Below are 23683 nucleotides of genomic sequence, written 5' to 3'. Positions count from 1 at the left end.
ATCCAGACACCACTTCTAATAATAAATTACAGGTAGTCAGTCAAGTAGAATACTTACGTAGAGATTCACTTTTATTAATTCTAGAAAATAAGCATATTATTTGTAGAAGATATTTATAATATACGAATTAGAAACCTACTTGGTCATCTCTAATATATAAGAATTAAATAAGCTCTTTCCTCAGCACGAAGAATTGAGGGAATTGTAAGCATCTTGTGAACAAACAATCGCAGTTAACAATACTGTAATGAAATAAGGTATTCAGTAAATCTAGAAAATATGCAAAGATTTGTTTAAGAAACTTCCTTTGATTGCTTATCTTTGTATTCCCAATGTCTGTGAATACGCAGATTAACAAATCCCAGAGGAAAAGCATCATTTCTCAATTTTAATTTTCACAATGGGCAAGAGCAATAATTGGTAGTATCTGGATTTATATGGTTTGTTTACACCTGGTTTGGCTATTTTCACACTGTTTAAACCAAAGAAATCACCTCCAATTCCTCAGCTATACTGCAATAGTGTTTAATAAACTTTCTTGAGGTCGAATAGCTAACTGTTAGAAATTATCGCAAAACGCCAATGTTTGTTTTGTTTAGACAAGCTAAATATTTGTAGCTGGCACATGTTGTTGGCGATGATGCAGCAGCTATGGAATGTAAACGTGAGTTTTCAGTTTCCTCCCTGCTTTGAAAACATATTTAAATAACAAATACAACGTTGATCTTGTTTCGTGATATTTTATGAGTATTTGATAAACCACAAAATTCGTATGGTGGTATTGTAGTCATAGCAACGACACAACGCATGTGCAATGCGCATTACGCGGTGTCTAAGTGAATAATTTCATAAATTTGATCATCAAGGCTTAACGAATTCTCATATTTCAAATAAGCATACCGAAACTAGAAAATAAGCTAGAAAAAAGTCGAATACAGTAGCATTTTACTAAATACTTTTCATTTGATCCATTTTTAAAATGATTTTAAAGCATTTATTTGAATAATAAGCAAATTTAGCTCACAATAACAGGTAAATTCATTCCGATAGCAAAGGAATATGAAATTTATTGTGATAAATATTTATTGTAGGTGCTGCACATTAATGTTGGTGTGAATATGCTGCAATAAAACTGGGATAAGATTACTGACTCTAAAAATAAATTATTTGATTCTGTATTTCCTTCTTTGCCGCTATGCTTTTTGTCAGTCCACTTTATGTATACGAGTTTAGCTTACTTCTCGTGTTGTGTTACTCAGGGTTATTACATGAAATGAGAAATCGAATCATATTAGGAGTAACATCAAAACCAGCATTAATGTTTAAGGCACCTGAAATGAACTCATTCTAAGATGTAATTGCAGTTTCTCTTCAATAAACAAGAAGGCGCTCCAACGCTGTTATGAAGCCACCTGGAAAGGGTTGAAGAGAAATATCACCCAACAAATATTATTCTGACGAAAACGTAAATTGAAAATTCTCAGAAACTATAACTAAAATAGAAAAACTTATTTTTATCTAGAAAAGAAGTTGAAATGGCTTTCATCTTCTTCATTTCGAACATCTAATACCGTTTATTTCTAAATTAAAATTGCTTGTCATACCTCTTGCTTTCGGAACAGAAATGCAAACCTTTTCGAAGAAAATACAACGAAAGCTTATGATTAACAACTTGACTTTACAATTGATTTCCACCATTTTAGAGGGATGGATTTTAGCTCCATCTCTGGTGTCCACTAAAGACGAGTTCGATATTTTCTAAAACACTACAGCTGGCTTATATATCTCCAACAAATAATTTACTGAACTTCTTAATCAGACTTGGCTTGTATATTTGGTACAAGTAGATTATCACGTTCGTGAAAAAGACTGCGCAAAAGGAAAGAATGGTGGCACATCTTGTTGCTCATATAGGCATGTATCCTGTTTGGAGTTGAAGCGAGCTTTGAATGACTGCTGAATCCCATTCCATTGGATCTACCCTATCGATATTTTTACGAACTCGAGATTTACCTCGAAAATCATAATTTTCGAGGAATAAATATGGCGGAGGGCCATCACAATGGAAATATGTCATTATGTAAAGGGGGGAGGACTCCAAAAGTCCTAGCTCATTTTGAAACATGGGTAAAGTTTATTTCTCCATTGAAATAAATGCCGAATTAAGGTTCCATTAAATGGTACCCAACAAGTTTCAAATTCTCACCTAAAATCAGTATTCACTTCATGTAGAGGGACTAATACTCGCGATTAAGTTTAGTTGTAATTTATAGTCTCTCTTTTGAATATACCGCCCATCTGGAAACATTAACGGATGTAAAACCCACTTTGCTTAGCGATCTCAAAACAGTCTAAGACATCTAAGTTATGCGAATGCTCGCCGAGGTTTAACTACCATTGCGTTGTACTGTTCAGTGCGATATTCTGAACAAATGGATTAAACTCATTTTCAGATACATCAAAAAATATTGTGCGATTACTTTCCAACTCGGGTGGTGGGCAATTCCAACATTCTTGCCAATGTCCGGATTCCCATTAATAGTCTATTGGCTATAAAGCACGCTGGCTAATTACTCAGCAAAAGCTCACCCTGTCCATTAAAAAACAAATTTGGAAAGTTGTTGTCAACATCCTTCCATAATATTGTTCACAGACACGAGCTAAGCTTCATTCATAATTCGATGAATATAATCCAGTCAAGATCTTAAATGCGTTACCACGTTCGTTAAATGAACTGTACTAATCCTTTTATTAGCCTACAAAGAAAACCTGTTAATTGCCTATTCTATGTTCGACTGATTCCTTGACCACCTTTCGTCAGTGAATAATGTAATAGTTGAAATGACGAATAGCAACATGGTTTGGAATAACTCTTCTATTAACTGCTTCATTCGATTTATATCCTGTTTGATAGAAATGTAGCAACCTTATTCAAATAAAGTATTACGGTAACGTGTATGCTTGAATAAAGTAGGTAACTAGTAATTTTGCGTTGACAGAGGAACTACAGGGGATTGAATAAACATCAACAAAAACCCGAGTTTTTGTTGATGGTATTCTGATATCAGTAATACTTTATGGAAAGGCATTCTTGATGGCACCAATATCCATAAATAATGTTACAAAATGTCTGTAAGAAGGATGGCGAGTTGCTTTGTCATTCAGATAAAGGCGAGCTAGCGTCTGAATAATGTACAACTGAAATCAGCAAACATATACTGTAATCATGAATCAAGAACGACTACACATACACCTGGCGTGTCAAAGAAACGACAATAATAAATAATATACACGCATGCGCTGTGTAAAGTGCAATCATTTAGTGGTGTGTTCGTGTTAAAAATAAGTGCTCGGTTGACAAAAGAATTTCCATTACAGTGAAAACATGCTAAAAAATTGAGATACTTCAAGATAATGCAAGATTCATCTAGAATATTAATACGCAAAGAAAGATGAATTAAGAGTTGTTTAAAATGGTTTGGCTTGTTGACCTTCTACTCCAAAACTCACGTGTCAATTTTTTTCTTGAAAGCTCTTCTTGTCCTAATAACGCCTCGATAGCTTGGTATAAACACGTGGCTAATACGTCTCGTGTGGAAACAGTCTGCACGTCTTATTTTCAGTAAAAATAAATAAATAAAACTTATGTGCCTTTCACGAATGTCATCTACAAATGCTACATCGATCCAAGCAGCTCTGTCGATACAACATACGCAAGACCAGGCTAGTTTCGCTGCCTCCTTCGCAGAAAACAGATCAGTTAGAAAGATATTTTGTCTTCAAGTCAGCAAAAACCTTTGATAAGAGAAAAATGAATAATATCTACTGCCTACGAAGGGAAAATATTTAAAACTTAAGGATATTTTTACACTTTCTCGTCCTTTAAATTCTCTAGATTGGATTCTTGGATAGGAGGCATGTTGCCAACAGGTTATGCTTGATGATTCGAGTTTAATGGTATTTAAAATATCACTAAATTAATCCTTCCCCAACTTTTTTCTGTTCTACTTACTGTTGTTCAGGAAGATAAGATGGAGAAATTTTGAAAAAAGTGTCCATTTTAGGAACTAATTCATTTTCACACATTTATATAATGAATTTCTTAATAGAAAATGCTTTATACAATTTTCTGTTATATATAATTTGCTTCATAGTATAATCTACTATACAACATAATTTATACAAGCAGAAAAATTTCTCATCTTCTTATCCACTACAACTTTATTAATAGCTTATACTTTAAAAATTCTATTATTCGGGAAATACAAGAGAACTAAATTAGTACGCGAGCTTCCCTGAATAAAGCATTCATTTACACAACTGATCATACACAAATATCAAAGTTTTCTAAGCGATACGATTCTAAGGACTTGAATGTCAGTAGGAAATGAAAAAGACAAAGTGCAGAAGATACATCTACATTAAAATAAAATGGTTGCATTCTTAATTTCAGTATTGTCAATGTAACTGGTGTCAAAACATGCCATCTGTTGCTTATGTTTCTTAAGAAATGCTCATGCTTATTTTGCTTAAGAAATGCTCTGTATGTTATAATGTTAGGTTTTCTTACTTTCGTATCATTATTTCTGAAATGACTTTTTTGCCTTAGAATTTTGGATCCTCTGATGTATGCGAAATAAAATGCGATGTACAATTAAATGTATGCAAACCTTAGCCCTTATTATATATTCAAGTGCTCTTGATAAAGTTCCCGCTCATTTTATATTTCAGGACCTTATTACTGCATATCCGTAACAACGAAGAAAAGTCTTCTCTTCGTGGAGACTTTTCTGTTTTTTCCATGCACTTTTCCAATACTTACTGGAAATAATATGCAAAATTTTAGACGTGTTTAGTCTTCGTTGTCTGAGCGTGATAGAGAGAGAACTGGAACGTTTAGTTGTACATGTTTCTAAATCGTTCTATAAACAAGTCACGTATGCACATTCATTTCCTTACACACCCCACGCTGCTCTCTAGAAGTAACAGAAGAGATTGTCAGTTCTAATAGCATACTTAATACACTGAAGTAAAGATCAACGAAACTTAATTCCAATATTCATTATATGAACTATATATATTGCTGACTTTGAACGAAAAGAAATTATGCAAAACATAATTAAATATTAAAAATACAATTTCATTTTGATAGAATTGTAATAAGTAAGCTAATTATTAAAAAGGGTATCTCCTAGAAATATGAATTGATTATATTTAAATGTGCAGATTAAATTTCCATTTAGTTCAAATTAAGTATGAAAATTTAACAGGAAGTTTACAGTCATGAATGCTTACTAATGTTTATTTCTCTATCTCTGATATGACTATTAATTAACCACAAAAAACAATCATTGCTTTTACAAATTAAAAGACAGAACAAAGAATATGATGGGCACCGGAAATAGTTTTTCCCTTGGCGTTATTTGATTCGTAATTCTTCAGGGATTTCAATGTCTACATCATGCAAATTGATAGACTAATGACATAAATCATACCTGGATTACAAGTCTGAGAATACTTCCAGAAACGTGTTTTTCCAATAGGTTTTCATTAAAACAATAGCTCCAAAAACGTTATGAATGGTTATCTTATTATTACAGAGTTCTTTCATAACTATAAGGTTCATGCCTTTTAAATTTCGATAACAATGAAATGTAGATATCCGAAGGTGAAAGAATGGTTAAATTAGGTGCAGCTTGCAAGAGTCTGATGGACGATAATACCAAGTAATTATTATAAGGACTTTAATACTGAAAAGAAATGTTTCAGTTAATTGGTGGAGAAACAAGCTAGAGTTTTAGATGTGAACCACAGAATGACTTACACAATTTTATTTTCGCGATAAAACTGAAATAATTTAATTCAAAAGTGCAACTTTTTAGCCAAGTGAAAACATTGAGGTTATATAGAAAAAGATCAATGTCCTATAGAAGTTCTTCAAATACACCAACTTGAACGATCCTTAAAGAATTCAGAGAAAAATGTAGATTATATAATGGAAGATGAGAAAATATTCTAAAGTCTACTTCAAATATAAAAATTGCTAACGGAGAGGAAGTAACAGAAAAGAAATCAATGAAATAGAGAAACACAAACTGACAAACTCGTATAAAATTTGGTATATGACAATCACTAATGTTTGTTATGACAACAGGTTTTAATGTCAAAAGCACACTAAGTATGAAAAAGATATCAGAAATGGTTATGTAATCGAGTGTAATAACAAACAGCTGAAGTGACCTGTTAAAATTAAGACAGACTGGAAGATGAAAGATTAGCAAATACGTTTTTGGTGAGACACAAGACATCAAAATGACTTGAGGAAGCCATCATAATGGAAGCGAATTAATGTAGGTAAGAAGGTTAAATTTCCCTTTTGTGTTTTAGACCTTACTCCCGCAATCCCTTGGCACACCATTCAGGGATGGTGCAGCTCCTTAATCATTGAGCACACAGATCAGGAAATGATTGCCGTATACTAATTCGGCAATCATTAAAACTTATTCAATAAAATAATACGGAAGTTATCTAAGAATAAAGCGAGATAAGGGAAAATATCATACAAAATTAAGAAAACTCTTAGAGTAAATGTACAAAGTTCTTAATTTAAATGGGAAAACTTTGCTTTTAATTATCTGTTAAATATTGACCCTAAACTTAATCACGAAAGAAAAATAAAAATGTTTATTTTACAGTCTGATCTCTACAAATAAAAATATTTAACTGTTTGCTAGCTACATTATTTTCTAACGTTTTATCTTTAACACAGTCTGTTTTATTTCAATTTAACAACGAAAAAATATTTAAAATTAATTGAAACTGTGCAGGTTACAGTGGCGTTGTTTAGTATAAAAAAAGAAATTGGTGTCTCAGTCTCTTGCACATCTGCAAGAGATTACATCGAGTGATGTTAGCCGTGTGTTCGAAGACAAGTATGAAGCGAAGAAGTAAATTAGCGGATGCTGTGCGTTGTTCGAGCAAAGAAAGCGGGAAATTAATGTGGCGTCAAATGCTATCCTTGGGCAGGTATGTGAGAAAGTGCAGACGGATTCAGTGTGGGAAATATTTTCCGTACTACCGGCGCATAACTGGCCTGCTGAATGGATTTTGATCACTGCTCACTACGTATTGGTTAAGATCTTCCTTGACAGTGAGAGTGGACAGAAAGTCTTTTAATAATGGAAGGAACACTGATCTTTCTTTTGAGTTCGGAAACGTATCGAAGGCATAAAACATTAGATTTGCAATAAGACTAATAATTTACACACCCCCCGACGATTTCTTTAAAAAATTGCGCAATTCTCTATAAAAAGTCACCCAAACAAGCTGGAAGAGCGGCATAGAAATCAAAGCCTCTGCCAATTATCAAACATTACGACAATTGTCAAGATCCATGACTAACCAGCTTCTGAAAGCCACATGACAAATGACACTCATTCAAAGACTGATGGTACACGCTCAGTATTTCAATTCAGACATGCGACATCCTTATCGTTTTATATCTAGCAACACGTCTTAGACTTCACAATGACCTACAACAAACCACAATAACGCGTTATTTTTGTATGTAAAAATTCTGTATAATCGTCTGTTTAAGGCGCGAAAACTGATAGATGAAAACGCTCAATTCGTTTTTATGCGAAACAGATTGCAAAGAAGCCACACCAAAATTCTTCGCAGTGTGTAAGGAAATCGTGATCACGAAAGAAAGATTTTTTTCGCTAATATTTTCCACAAAATAACTTTACGATAATATAACTTGAATAAGTAAAGAGTTTAATGTGAAAAATGATTACACTCGTTGTAAGGCAATAAATATCACTCGGTTAAATAGCTAGTTTAATTTGTTTTTAACTAAATTAAAAAATAGATATTCAGAAAAGCTGTTGATTCGCGACTTACAGATCGTCTGTTTTGGTTTGTGCAACTATCATTGTTGCACGATATGAAAACTTGCAATAATGAAGTTCGAGACATTCGAAACTTTGTTAACATATTTGTTAACATAATGAGGTACGCTGGTGTGAAAAATTAAACGATGTTAACTGAAAACTCAAATTGACAACTTTTTTTTTTATATATACTCCCTCACTAGTAACTTTAAATGACTATAATCACAAAGGCTGCCTGTTATTTTCTATTGTCTAAGATATTGCTGTTAGTGAATTAATGGTTTGCAATCACCTTTCTCTTGGCTATAATCGAAATGCTCTTTTGTCTGAAGGGCTAAACACATCCCTGCTAATCTCTTGATAAAAATCAATGGTCTTCTGTTTCTTGCAGCCGCCTCTGGTAGAAGTCGCTGCAGTGTGTTTAATTTCATATTACGGCAGTGATCACCTCCACTTTTTTTTTTTTATGTCTTCCACTGCAAAAATGTTGCGCGAAATTAGTTCACTGCTGCTGATTACAATTTGCTCTTGGCACACAAATCTGACAATCTCAAAATACCCTTTCGTATGATTGAGAACCTATTTTGATGATTAATATTTATGAGAAAAATAAGTCGTTTTCTTTCAATTTACTCTATCAAAAGACTTTTATATGGGGGGTATGATCCTCTTCCCCCCCTTCGAATTTGGTTTATTTCTAGCACATGCTAACTGTAAGGAGAAAATACACGCAACAGACACACAACACTCGTTCCATGGCCACAGCACGGTTTTGTTGCCAACTTACAATCACATATTCCCCGTAAAACACTACAGTGGTTGGGGAAATTCATAATTCTACTAATAATAATTTAGTAGAATTTAATTACAACTATGCGCAGTCTTCGTTTTAGAGTGTGGAGTGCACTCACTCTCCAAACTGTAAGTTATATTTATTCGAGTTGGTTCATTTATAAGCCATTTAGTGGCTTGGAAAACTTCCATGTCTGGTCACTTCGGCAGGGTTTTCGGATTATCTAGCTTTGGTTCAACTACTAGTCATTTATTAATATTCTATTGTCTTAAACTTTCAAATTTAAACCTTTTAACTCAGAAACATACAAAAAAGATAAACTTCTTTCGAGACTAAAGGTAGATTTATATTTATATATACCTCCCTGAGCGCAATTAAAAGAACGGACGGTACATTGTGCCTTTCGATTGGAAAAAGCTGAGTTCGATTCTCGTCATGACGAGAGGGAATCTTTATTTAGGGCTTTTCAGTTGAAGGCAAGTTAACTTTTCTCGTACGGTGTGGAAGTTTTTTTCCCCTGAAAACTCGTGTTTTACATCGCGAGTACAGTAAATCAGCCATCAGAACACACGCAATATACAGACAAAATTTACTGGTGTTGGTGATGGGCGGTAGATGACAAAGAATTAAGTAGTACGGGCGACGGCGAGATGTGTGTACCGGAGGAGAGTGTAGTGCGCCCCGCAATAAGTTCTTGGACTCCTTGAATGTGTCGCGTTGTAATAGTAATATTAATATCAGGCTACAAAATAAAGAAAATGGTGGAAATATTTTACAAGCATCAATGCCATGAATGAATATGAACCACCTCTTTTCTGAAGCAAAGATATGCCTTTACTCTTTAAGGCATCTGGATCTTATTTATAAATAAGATGAAGTGCAATAAAAATTATAGAGAAATTTTACATTAACTTGAATATTAATGTACGATATTTAAAAAAAAGTATTTAAAATGCAAATAGTTATATATGACTGCATTCATAGCAATTTCTAATCTCCACTGCGATGATTGTTGAGTCAAATTACATCACTCATTACCCAATGTTCATTAATTACGTACTATAAATTGAAAGTATTTCATGAGGTTCATGTTAATTACCTTTATGATTATTCTGTTTCTGTAGTAATCGAATGATGACGCATTTCCTCGGATGTTATGATGTCGGCAATTTTTTTAAATAATAAAATGTGGTTATTCTGATATAACACACACACGGCGGATTATTTACTACTTTTTCCGAAATACAGTGCTTCGCGTATCGAAGTAATCGCATATAATTTTCTTCCTGAAAGGACTCTGCTTTAAATGCTCTCAATTTGAATAATAGTTCCCGCCATTTCAAAACTTTCAGGGTTCAAGTCCAGCACACTAACGGACAAGAGGCGGTACTGACTGCTTTAGAGAACGAAACCGACAGTGTTTTAGTGAAATTACCAAACTCGAAACCCCCCCCCTTTTTTTTTTTTTTTTTTTTTAACTCGAGGTTACACTCCCTTTAGTGAATGATATAACACATCATGAAAAAAACAAATCGTTTATACTTAATACTTATGAGTAATTAGCCACTTATTTCAAAGTATTCTTTGGGTCATAAAGCATCCACATTACATGGCTACTTGGAGTTGAGTATCAAGAGCACATCCCAACCTCCTAAAGAAGTAAAACCTTGGCATCTATTGCCAAACACGATTTCAACCACTTTTTTTTATACTTAATCTTAAATTAAGGGATAATCGACTTATAATTACACAGTCCTTATGTACTCTGTGGCTGTTCATTACTGATTATTTTATTTTGTGCGGATATTGGATGTAATATGATGACCTTTCTCTGAGCTCAATAAATTCCACTTTATCAATTATTGAATGGCTCTGAGTATACGTATAAAAGGAATAATGAAATCTTCAAACTCAATTGATACCCAAATGAAGTCATTTATTCTATTGTTTCACGCTGGCAATAACTATTAGCTTGGTATTGCCCTCGTTCATCCAAATGGGTAAGCACGCGACACAGTAATCAAACAATTAGCCTCTCCAGAGCACTCTCTTCCTGTTTTCTGTGTGAGGTCAAAGATGGATTATTTACTCTAACTGCATTCCTTCTTTTAATCTTAATTCTATTCTTCGCTCTTTCAAGTGATCCAATTCCTGACAGATTAATGGTATAAACATCGCCATGCATCTATTAATGGCCTATTGTTCTTTATTAATCTGGAAAACGTGTATTTTTCTTTATGATTCGACACTGTACGCCCGTGTCTGATTTTCCCTTCTTCACTATTAGTTTATGCTAAATAACATAAAGCAATACCAATTATACTACTTTAAATACAATAATTTGATTTATTAGCGTTCGGTATTTATATTTAAGTTTAATGGTACTTTGATTTTCTCCCATACTATAATATTGTTTCAGTTCAACAATGAAAAGTGCGAAGTTCAATGGATTGTTTCACATGGCAAAGCAACTAAAAGCTATGACGTATATATGTCTTGGAAATGCGTGTTTCACTGGCGATTGCGAATTTATATAACAGTCCTGAGATTCTAAGGAAGGGGAGAGGGAGAACTCTCTCTATTCTCATTAGACTAAAAAACTTACCCCAATTAAGAAATCGTTACGTTACTCTTAAGAGTTGTATAATAACAAATCTTGTATAATATACGAGGGTGATCCGATAAGTTCTCGGCCTCTCGACCATAGATGGCAACAATATCGGCAAGATTTTTTTCTAAGTTGGCACATCTATCATAAGCATCCCTGTGAAATTGCAAACTCATTCTATGAAGCAGTTTGTTTTCTACAGCTGTCTTAAGAAAAGGTTGTCTGTAGCCCTTGAAATGGATAATATTGAGTATCGTGCGCTTATAAAATTCTTTGTGAAAGAAGATTTAACGCCACAAGAAATTCATTCGAAGTTCATTAGTTTATGGGCACTCTTCTCCTTCGTTTTCGATAATACAAAAACGGGCTGCCGAGAGTAAACGTGGCCGTACCAGCCTTTGAAGGACGTCCAAAAAGTGTAACAACACTAGAAATCATTGATCAAGTGCAGGATATGGTATTGGATGACAGGCGAGTTAAAAATGCGTGAAAATGCTGAGACTATACGCATTTCAAAAGAACGTGTAGGATATATTTTGCATGAAGAATTGCAAAGGAAAAAGCTTTGCGCAAGATGAGTGCCGCTCTTCCTCACAGTAGATCAAAAACGCACATACATGAAAATCTATGAACAGTGCTTGGAGCGTTTTAACAAGAATAAAACTGATTTTCTGTGTGTCGATTTATTACTATGGATGAGACTTGGATTCACCATTACACACCAGAATCCACACAACAGTCAAAACAGTAAATGGAAGCCGGTTGTTCAGCACCAAAGAAGACAAAGTCGGTTCCATCAGCTGGAAAGGTCATAGCATCGATGTTTTGGGATGCTAAAAGGCATTTTTTTATTAATTATTTGAAAATTTAAAACAATAACCGGGGAATGTTACTCCGATCTTTTAACCAGATCTTAATCTCATAGTCTCTTCATTTTCCTAAGGAAAGTGAATAGCTTATGAGTTTAAGATTTATATTTATATAAAGCAAGACTTTATATTACTCAGATCACAAGAATGCACCTGAAGAATTAAGTTTCTAACTTTAGATACAGTAAAACTCCAACTTTTGCCTAGGTGCTTATCAGTCTTTTTCATACTCCCACCCTCCCATTGCATCCTCACTTTCGGCTGGACTGCTTGGGATGGATAGCTTCTTCTATCAAACTTCGATCATCAATGTTTGTGAATGTGTTATAGATTGTATATGATTTTCATCTTTGGGTGTTTGATCAACACATCTCTGTCAGGGGATTTGAAATGACTTGCAAAATAGCACTGTTTGGTCTCTTGAAGAATCTGAATCCCTTATTCTACCTTGACCGCATTCATGGTGAAATATTCTATGCAGGTTTACAATATTTCGTGGGTGCAATTGTCATAATCCTATGCGAGTGCTCAATACAATTTACTACACAGAATGGTTAGTTTCTAATATACACTATTTGTACGCAAATCACTGGTTATAAAATTGTATCGATTGGCTGCTTGGGTAGAAGAGGGTAGTGCATTACATCGTATTAAGGCAAACATTACTATGGGTGGTAGTGTAATGTATTTTAGTTCATGAATTAGAAATGAAGAGATAGATGTACGCATAGTGTTAAAGCTGTGACACCTAACACCTGGACTTAAATATCGTCTTGATGTTAGCTTTGTCAAGAATGGTTTTAGTATTCAAATCATATAGCTAAACACACAACACAAACGAGAAGTGTAATGTTGTCATTTGCACATTTCTATTTTTGGTATTCGCTCTATAAAATGTTGTCAACCACAATTATGTATACATAGTAGAGGATATATCGGAAGGAAACTATTAAGAAATAAAAAAAAATTGCTGGGTTTAGTGACCGTAAAACACACCCACAGGGATAGACCTACGATATAATTAAGACAATGGGAAGTCTTCTCTAAACTGAAATTATTTGTCAGTATTAGTCCAATACTTTTATGTTGTAATAGGAAGACTAGATTCTCGAGAGGTTTATCGTGTGATGGATCAAAAGGAATAGGAAGTAAATATTTTACCATAATGAAAAGAAATCAGTTAATTAATTCCTAAAATCCATACAACTTAAGACTGATAATACTTGAGTATTTGTCTTATCCAAGTACATCGTTTTTGTTTTATATTTCATCAGTCTTATATCTTGTGGCAAATATTCGAAAGAAGTAATCTGTGAGACCAAATAAGTCTTCTTAATAGGCTTTTATCGAATATTTATTTATTGGCAGAGTATTTGAGAAGAAATAAAGAAGACATAAGCTGTATTGTCAGAGAGAAATATCGTATAGAAAGATATTTAGCCAGCAAAGGTTGGCCGATTGGTAGAGCCTCTGCTACTAATGGCTCATGAAAAGGTTAAGCAAGTTTGAGCGATTAGTAGTTGAAAGGGATTCGATCGATGAGTCTTTACTATTAATGACATTGGGTTGCAACTGATCTTTTTGAATGAATGTGATTAAGGGCATTAAGAATGACAGTTGTCAAGTATAAGTGAGTTAGAAGGCGGTTCCCCATTGAATAACGCCATTTAATCTACCACTCATTCCAATGTTTGAAATACCGGTATTAAGTTCAATAAATAAAGTTATTTGGAAATATAACGCTATAACTACTGGTATATGATGTGAGAAATTGCATTAGCCATCATTTACTTTTATGGCTGGAATTTCCAGAGAGGGTGCGGACAACATATTGTAAAACCCACGTAACCGTAAAGGTTGATATTTACTGAATGTCTAGTTTCGATAAAACTATCTGATGAAAGTACAAATAAATAAATTATTTTGATATTTTTTATGTATTCGAACTAACTTTTTTTTGCGTTTCCATGTTTTTTTTTTTAATCTTTTCACAACAATCGTAAACTCTTAATTTTTTAAAATGATTTTTAACATGCGACTTATTTTCTGCAAAGCATTGTCCATTGATAGTATATAAATACACAGTTGTATTTTATTTATTTTTCGTAAGTTTCGACAATTACATGCTAGAATCTGGCATGCAATCCCCAGATTACTAACTAATATGCAGCATCGATTTCAGTGGTGCAAAGTAGAAACTTGGAAATCTGTGTTATGGAGCGAAATCTCGATAAACCCACTACCGAGCAGATTCACGGCTGTGACGATTATTTGGAGATTGTCTCTCACCAGTGTGCGTAACCCCAACTAAGAAATTCGGATGTGGCGGAGTGATGGCATAGGCCTATTTTTGCTTCAGACCTCTGTTTGTGGTACCAAGAATATTGAATTTCGAGAGGTATCTGAACAATGCAATATTTTTGCGTTTTTAAGTGAACATCGTCTCTTTCAGCTAGACAATGCACGGTGTCATAATGCTGGTGCTGCTGTAACTGCGTGGCTTGTGGACATGAACGTTACCACACTTGACTGGCCTCCAAGGAGCCTGATCTGAAGCATAGGGTGAAGTTAAGGGACATGCACCCCACAACAGTCCAGGATCTCATTATATACCTACAGGAAGATTGGTCCAAAATTCCCATTGAATTACAGTTGCCTCATAATATTTTTGCAGTGATCGCAGCGAAAGGAGGTCCTACACCTTACTAAAGTGAATGCAATGATTGTTTGTTCTTCAGATTATGTTGTTCGGTAACTGCTTTCCAAGAAATATATTCCCACGTTACGTGTTTGCAATAACGCCTACATGTATCGATGCTAGTTTTACTATCTTGAATCAAAAATACTGAAAGCATAAATTTATGCATATTTTAAGCATCATATATTTACTTACTGATATCACAAAAAACTTAACAATTTAGAGAACAAGTCGCTGTCATCTATTGATTGGCCAGCTGCCTCAAAATCAAATTGTACCGAATATCAGAAATCGCTAGTATCGCGAATGGGTTTACTTATGGCTCAGTTATTGTGAAGTATATGCATTTCTGTGTGTTTGATTTTCATTAAGAAAGGAAAACAGCTCTCTCTTAAGGACTATATTTCATTTAAGATCCTCCCCTCCGAAACACTAACGACTTTAAAGATTTATTAGGAGTGATGGTTATCAGACTCATAGAACTTCCCAAATACGGAAGGTCAAGTTTCCGTCACCATCCATCGAAAACAACATTTATGTTGGCGCTTCCCAGGTTTTCTTTTACTTTACTGGCGACTGCTTGCTATTTATAGCGAGAAGCGACTTGTCAACATCCATCACCTTGACAGTGGAACCTGTAATCTGGGATGCACATTTGCTAAGATTTCTTTCACCCGGAAATAGGATGATGTTGTGAGGAGATGCCGTTTATCTTGTTCCTGCATACTGACAGCGGTAGGGATGCGTGGCATGAGGCAATCCATTTGGAACCACTGATACATCAACCACGATAACAGGATGACCATAAGCGGTGAGTGATCAACTCCATCTCACTTGCTTTCAAGAACCTTGTTACATTCTGGCTTTGAAATACATGAATTGGATGCCTGTTTTTGGATCATTTATCGATTGAATGTAGTGGGCGACTATTAAAACAATAAACCCTATCATTATCAAGGTGTAGAATTCCCGAATTATATTTTAGCCTCCTTCTACTGAAGAAGTTTGTTTTAGTACTTATACCATACTATACCATTAATTTCCTATCAAGTTTCAAAACTCAGTTTCTTAGTTAAATATTTCTGAATTTTATTTTTAGCTCTAAAACTTATCATGATGAAAAAATTATTATATTTTTTATAAACAAAAATTGCACTAAACTGCTGAATACTTTCATACTTAAAATTATGAATAAATGTATAATTTCCGAAGTATGTAGAATGATTACAGGTTTTCCATTTCGGATCTAGATAAATATTTCATAATTCCCCTTAAGAGATTTTAAAGTTATTTGTGAAAAAGAAATCATTTTTAAAAACCTCTAATTAGTAAATAATTTTCCAAAAATAAACATTTCTTGCCACTTTCTCTGACGTGTATAATTTGTCTGCGAGAAATGATGATTTGTAAGTTTTATTTATGAAACGAAAAAATAATATACTAAGATATGCAGAAGGTGTTTTATTGCGTAAAATGTAATAAAATTATCATTCTAGAATACTTCTCTTTCGCTCGCTACATTTCCCCTTTTTACGATAGCATTAATATCAGGTCAACTTCATATTTGATTATATTGGGGACACGAATTTTGACAGTGCTTTGTTAGGAGAGAGTGCGCATGATGTACGTGTTCTAATCGAAATGCAACCTTCTCTAGCAGAAATACTTAAGGCGTTACCAGAAGGATCTTTGAAAAAAAAAAAGTATTATTAGTTGCGAAATCCTGAAGAAAAGCAGGAGATTTATGCAAAAAAGACCAACACGTTTCAATAATGAAATTCGGAGCAAAGTTTGAATGCATGTAAACAATTAGGAACAATTTTCAACTTGAATATTCAAGTTAATATAAAAATTATCAAAGGGCACTTATCTAAAATTGAAGCCTACAATGGATGTCACGGTTCTGTTTTTATTCCCTTTGTTAGATGATTTATTCACTTCGAATGTCCCTGGTAAAAAGATTCAAGAAAATAACAAACAATCGATTCCCAGCACTGCGATATTTCTTCTTATTTCAATTGTATACAAAACGTGTATGTCAGCGTTACTGGAAAAAATATTACCAAGAGTTTTTAGGCATTTTCGCATACCAATTGTAGACTACTGAAAACATTAGGAGTCAACAATTGACAACTGATACTTTCAGTAAATTAAAAAAAAATGGTGTATGTGCGAACGTCTTGAAAAGATAAGCAAAACAATCATAATGATAATCCTGATGTGCTCAGTCGAATACAGAAAAATTTTAAGATTTATCGCGCCCACTAGGAATGTTAAAGATTTAGTGTTGATTTTAAATCTTACACTATAATTCTTCTTAAGAAAAATCGTATTCCTTCGACTACCAACAAGAATTCAACACTAAGTTTTCAGAATGTATGAATTCAGACATTTTACTGATGTGATCTCGATAAATTCTTAGAAGCCACTTGCTACGATATCAAGTAGTGATATTTCCTCAGAAACAAAGTAACCGGTATTCAATGCAATTCGGGACATCCTGAATATTATATGTGCAACGAGTAATGTGAATCATGTCGAGTGGTTTTAAACTTGATTCCTGTTAAGACAAACGTAATTCTAATTTATCCTTAATGTTTCTGGTAAGAAACATTTGTTTTTTTTAAATCTATAAATTTAAATTCGAACTGAATTTATGATGATAATACTTGCGAGAATTAAAAAAAGGAAATCCAAAACCTGACTCCTTTGATGGAAAGCAATAATTTCTAAACAAAAGGCAGAAATAAATATAATTTTTCGATACATATACTTAACAATAGTAATTTTGTGTCATTATAAAAAAAAGTGTCGCGTTTATTCTTCGTTGTGAAGATTTTTTAATGATTTTTTTTAATCTAAAAGTCTCGCCATCCTCGTTCGCAATCTTCGAAGGAAAAATTAAAACTGCGAACTTTTAAAACAACTTCATCTAAGGTGTACTCTTATACAATTTAAAGTAATGAGATTTAAATTAGCTGTCCGTTATTGCGGTTTTGATTTAAAATAAAAATTATATTAAAATCTCTCTTTTAAAATCTCATATTCCTATATCCTGAAAATAATGATGCATAAACAGTATGGATTAGGATATTAGCGATTTATTTAGGTCTTTGGTTCAAAAAAGGCATTACAAACAGCATTACGCAAAGTAAATAACACAAGTTATAATACTCTCATTTCATAAACAAAAATAATCACATTTCTACTAAAATAATTATAGTCACTTTTTCATTTCTATCATAAAACTTGCTGATGATTAGCGGTTTATAGTGTCAAGATTTCCGGGAGCAGAAAGTAAAAATGTAGCACATGCAATTGAAAAACAGAAAAATGTAAACGGGGTTGTAATTGTAGTAAGTAACAACGACTTAACAAATGGTAAGTTCAGTATGAGAGAGAGAGGACATGAAAGGGTTATTGGAAGGGGCGAGAGTGAAGTGGGAAAGTGAAACTAGCAAGTATATTACCTTGATATTATAAAAATGAATTAAGAAGTGCTGCTATGATGGCAAACTATTAAATATTTTGGCTGTGCAGAAGGAATGGATGCAAGTTTTTGCATATTTTATATGTGCAGTGAGTTTGAGGGAAGATTAGATTTGTATGAGGGACGGCCTACACCTGAAAGCGTTTGTACCAGGAGTCTTGAAAAATTAATAAATGGTATGAGGCCTAATAGAGTCAATGAAACTAAATTATAATAGGAGGAATGGTGAGAATATGAGTGCAAGAGCGACACATTTTTATGTAACTGTGTTAATGACGGGAATGACCATTATTAGGGAAATGATTACAAGGAGGGAACGATTTGGACTGTTTGATTTCCCATCAAACATGGGCAAAAGATGTCCACATGTGTAAGGAGAAGAAAAGAGACCAAATCTGAAAGTTGTCTAATTATGTCATGCAGACTGCTGACAAGAATATATATATATACACACATATACATACACATACAAAAGAACATTTAGGTAGCTTATTATGTATATATACGAATGCTAGGAGTATCAGAAACAAAAGGGGTAGAATTTGGTGCTTTGGTCAATATGGTGGGATCTCAGATTGTGAAATTAGTGAGACCTGGCTATCAGAATCAGATATACTTATTGGTATCGAGTGTAAAGGGTACAGTACTTTTAGGAAGGACAGACAGGATACGATAGGATGGGCCGTGCTGCTAATAATATCTGATTACTTGAATCCAGTTAATGTTGAGAACTATGATTATATTAATACTACTATTAACAGTATTTCATGTGGCAGTGAATTCGAAGCCATCTGGTGTGAGGTGGAATCTAACAAGATCAATTACGATGGTGATCTGATAAGTTCTCTGCCTAACAATTAAAAAACGAATTTATAATTTCAAAATTATTTTTATTTTTCAACATAATCTTCTTTAAGACTAATACATTGATTCCAGCTATGCTCCAGGGCCATTCTCAGTAAGATATGCAAAATACTCCTCTACAGTGCACCTTTTGATTCGGAGAAAAACGCTGACCAGCGAGGAAGTGTTTTAGTTTTGCAGAGAAATAGAATTCAACACGAGCCAAATCTGGGGAATAGGGTGGATGTTCCAACAATTCATAGTAAAGATCCATTAATTTTCCCATTTGCAAAACATCTTTGTGGGCGGGTATATTATCCTGATAAAAAATGATTTTTTCTACTGCAAACCGGGTGTTTTATCACAAATGTTTTTGTCTAGTCTGGTTAAAATATTGGAATAATATTCCCCGGTTATAGTTTTACCCTTTTCAATATAGTAAACAAAATGCAGCATCCCAAATCTCCGACGTCATGACCTTTCTTGCTGATGGAACCTACTTCTTTGGCGCTGAACAACCGGCTTCTGTCCACTGTTTTGACTACTATTTGGATTCTGGTGTGTAATGGTGAATTTAAGTCTTATCCATAGTAATAAATCGACGCACAAAATAAGTCTTATTCTCGTTAAAACGCTCCAAGCAATGTTCTGAGATTTTCATGAGTGCGTTTTTGATCTGCTGTGAGCAAGCTCGGCACCCATCTTGCGCAAAGCTTTTTCATTTGCAAAATTTTCATGTAAAATATATCCTACACGTTCTTTTGAAATTCCTATAGATTCAGCAATTCCATGCATTTTGACTATCCGATCATACAATACTATATAGTATACTTGATCAGTGATTTCTGGTGTTACATTTTTTGGAAGTCCTTCACGGGGATCATCTTCAAGGCTGGTACGGCCAAATTTATACTCAGCAGCCCATTTCGTAATTGTCGAAAACGAAGGAGAAGGGTGCCCATAAACTTATGAACTTCGAATGAATTTCTTGTGGCATTAAACCTTATTTTACAAAGAATTTTATAACTTCTTTTACAAGCAATTACAAGGGATACAGAAAAAACTTTGCTTCAGACAGCTGTATAAAACAAACTATTCGATAGAATGACTTGCAATTTCACATAGTGCTTATGGCAGGTGTACCAACGTAGAAAAAGAATCTTGCCAATAGTGTTGCCATCTATGGTCTATGCCGAGAACCTTTTAGAATACCTACGTATATAGTGGGGTGTTGTTAGAGACCTGTTGGTTTGGCTAGTGATGAAGAAATGTATCACCAAAAAGAGACGATAGACGGGAAAAGAGTAAACATAATGGGAGATTTCAATTATCCAAATATTGATTGGGTAGGTAAAATCTGATAAGAATGAAACTGAGTTTATTGAGCTGTTGTGAGACAACTTCCTCAAGAAACATGTGGCAGAAGGAATTCGAAGTCAAACAGTGTTAGATTTGATTATAGTCTCAGAGTAAAGTTGATTAAAAACATAACCATTGACAGTGATCATGCAGCACTCACTTGGGAAGTGACTAAGTTTAAGAATGTTCCATTCAGGAAAGGTTACATGCTTAACCGCAGAGCAGGAAATTATGACCAACTGATGGTCATAATTTGCAACATTTAATTCACTGCTCCCTCTTCTGGATAAACTTAGGTGTATGAATAAGAGGTTTCAGAGATGTTGTTCTAAGAATTCAGCAATAGGGACTAATGGGATATCAGCAAAGGCTGCTAAAAGAGTGTTCAGCTGACCTGGCTATGACTTTAAACGGGTTATATAATTTGAGTATCAAAACAGGAGAGATCTGATGGGATGGAAAGAATGTATGGTAATCCCCTTGCACAAAGGTGATGCAAAGACCGATGTATCCAACCATCGATCAATCAGTATCTGAGGAACAGAAATGATGATTTTGGAAAAATTAGTCATGGCTCACATTCAGAAATGGGTTGACTGTGAATATCTGCTTTGCAAATAACAGCATAATTTTACTAAGGGAAGTTCATGTTTTGCAACTGGATCACATTCCATTATAATGTTATCATTGAACTAGACAAAGAAAATGGATAAACTGATACTTTCGGATTTTGCTAAGGCTTTTGACAGAATACAGCATGGATTACTGTCGCATTAATTGGTTAATATGAGCTTAGATTATAAACTATTGGGCATGGATAAGAGAATCGCTTACTGACAGATATCAGAACGTGTTATACGGTGATGTGAGTCTGCAAGATTTGAGGGGTAACTAGTGTTCTACCACAAGGATCAGTCCTTGGTCCATTGTTATTCAATCTGCACATTAATCATATTGGAATTGATTTGATAGGAGACATACAGCTATTTGATTATGATAGAAAGATAGGCAAGGTAATCTGGAATTCTGCTGATATGCAGTACTTGCAGAATTATTTGAATAGGCTGGAATTATGGGCATGGGATAATGGATACCAAAATGGATACCTGTATATCAACTAATGCAGAAAGTCTTTTCATAGTTTGGTATACCGCCACAGAGAGCAAGAATTAACTTTAAATCCAAAAACATCACTTTTCAGAGGCAAATATTTAAAATTTCTGAAGCATCTTCTTAGCCATACCGACAATTTACGGCATTAGATCCTTTAGTTTCTATCTGTATTGAACAAAGTAACATGCTATGACCATAGATCTAAATCAGGTAATAATTTCACCCATAAGCACAATACTGGAAGAACGCAAAAAAACAACTTATTTCCATAATATGATTAGCATTACTAGAAGCATTATGGAGAATCTTGCGGCTTACTGCACGATTAGCAGCAAGACTCCAAGTGTGAAATGTAAAAACCCCGAAGAAGGCTACACCTTAAACTAGAGAAGGATTCTGTGTAACATATTAGTCGTGAACCTCTGTACCGGAGAAATATCCGTCATAGGTCGTTTTAAAAATCATAAAAATAAATTGGTATTAAACAAAACGAAATGACGACTTAAGAGTTACGAGGTTATCGTTTAAAAAAAAGCACATACCTTGGTTTTGCTTTAATGGCTGCTTTACTGCTGTTTTTTAAACACAGAATGAACTGGAAAAAATATATATATATATATATACAAATTATTAGTCTGAATTAAATATAGAAATTGAATAAGCTAAGATTCGTTTGAAAAAAAAAACAGTCCATTTTAGAAATAAAATTTCTGATTAAATCAATGAGTAATACAATTTACACAAAACGATAAAAATTGCAAAATTATTCATATGAACACCAAATATGGAGTGGGTATGTTTTATATATTCACTAAAGAAGATCGCGGATAAATAACTAGATATAAAGATGTTTTTAATGCAAGGCTTTTTAATGCAAGTTTTTAAATGAATTCCGAATGCCATCATTCAGAATTCATTTAAAAACTGTTAGATCAAGTTCTCACATGAAGACAAGATTATTTTGTTTAATTCTATATCTAAATAATGTAACGAGAGGAAAATAAAAGTGTCTTTATTCTTTTTAAATGGCTGCTATACTAAAGCTAAGATAAAAATGTCTTAAATCGTTTACAAGACACACTCAAATTTTCTCACATTTTTTTAGTGTTAAAAAACTTCGGGGATCAAGCATTTGTTTTCTTAAATGTAAGAACTGTTCTTCGGTTTTTGCCCATTCGGAAGAGTGCTAGAAGTGAATTAGTTATCCTTCTAAACAAGTCGGATGGACATTAGTCTGTTGAATTCGTGATCAAATGAGCACAGATTACTAATTAACGGTTTGCATTTTATAGAAAAAATAAAAGAAAAAAGTCATGTTGTGAGGTGAAAGATACTTTATGTAGTTGTCAGTGTAAATTCTGTTGTTTTGATATTACATCGTATCTCTGGAATAATTGAAAGAAATATGACTTAAGTGAACCGCGACCAGTATTAAAAATTCACTTCATTTTTTTTCCATTGTATCTTCAAATATTTGTCCCTTAACCTTTAAGTATTAATAATAAAAACCTAAATAAATGTTCGTTTATCACTGCAATATAAAACTTTATTTTTAAAAGCTACTATGCTTAAAATTCAAAAAACGTTTCTTACTTTCTTTCGAAAAACATCTTAAATACAAACTTGGAAACTGATTTTTTTTTTCAAGATATAATCTCTTAAAGGAACATTTTACCAACTTCAAGGTTATGTCCAAATTTTCTAATTTTATACAAATAATCATAGGACACCAAGGAGTTGAGAGTCGCACATTACCTTTGTAGTGAATAGCAGCATTTGATATTATCAGAATTCGTGATAAAATTCCAAATAAAAGAGCGAGGAAACAGGATTTTAATAGTTATGAGGAGCTATAAATAGATGCAGACGTTTGCTTTACAAAGATTCTATAAAAATATAGTTCACAAAGTGAATACAAAAGAATAAATACTGTTATAAAAACGCACACACACACGTATTTAAATGGTAACCGAGTTTTTGTCAGATAATAATGAGCACTACACCCCTAACGATTAGGA

The sequence above is a fragment of the Typopeltis vanoorti genome, chromosome 22 (assembly GCF_054136105.1).
Source record: "Typopeltis vanoorti isolate ZY-2024b chromosome 22, IOZ_Tvanoo_1.0, whole genome shotgun sequence".
NCBI lineage: Eukaryota > Metazoa > Arthropoda > Arachnida > Uropygi > Thelyphonidae > Typopeltis > Typopeltis vanoorti.
Note: the sequence above shows the minus strand (reverse complement) of the source record.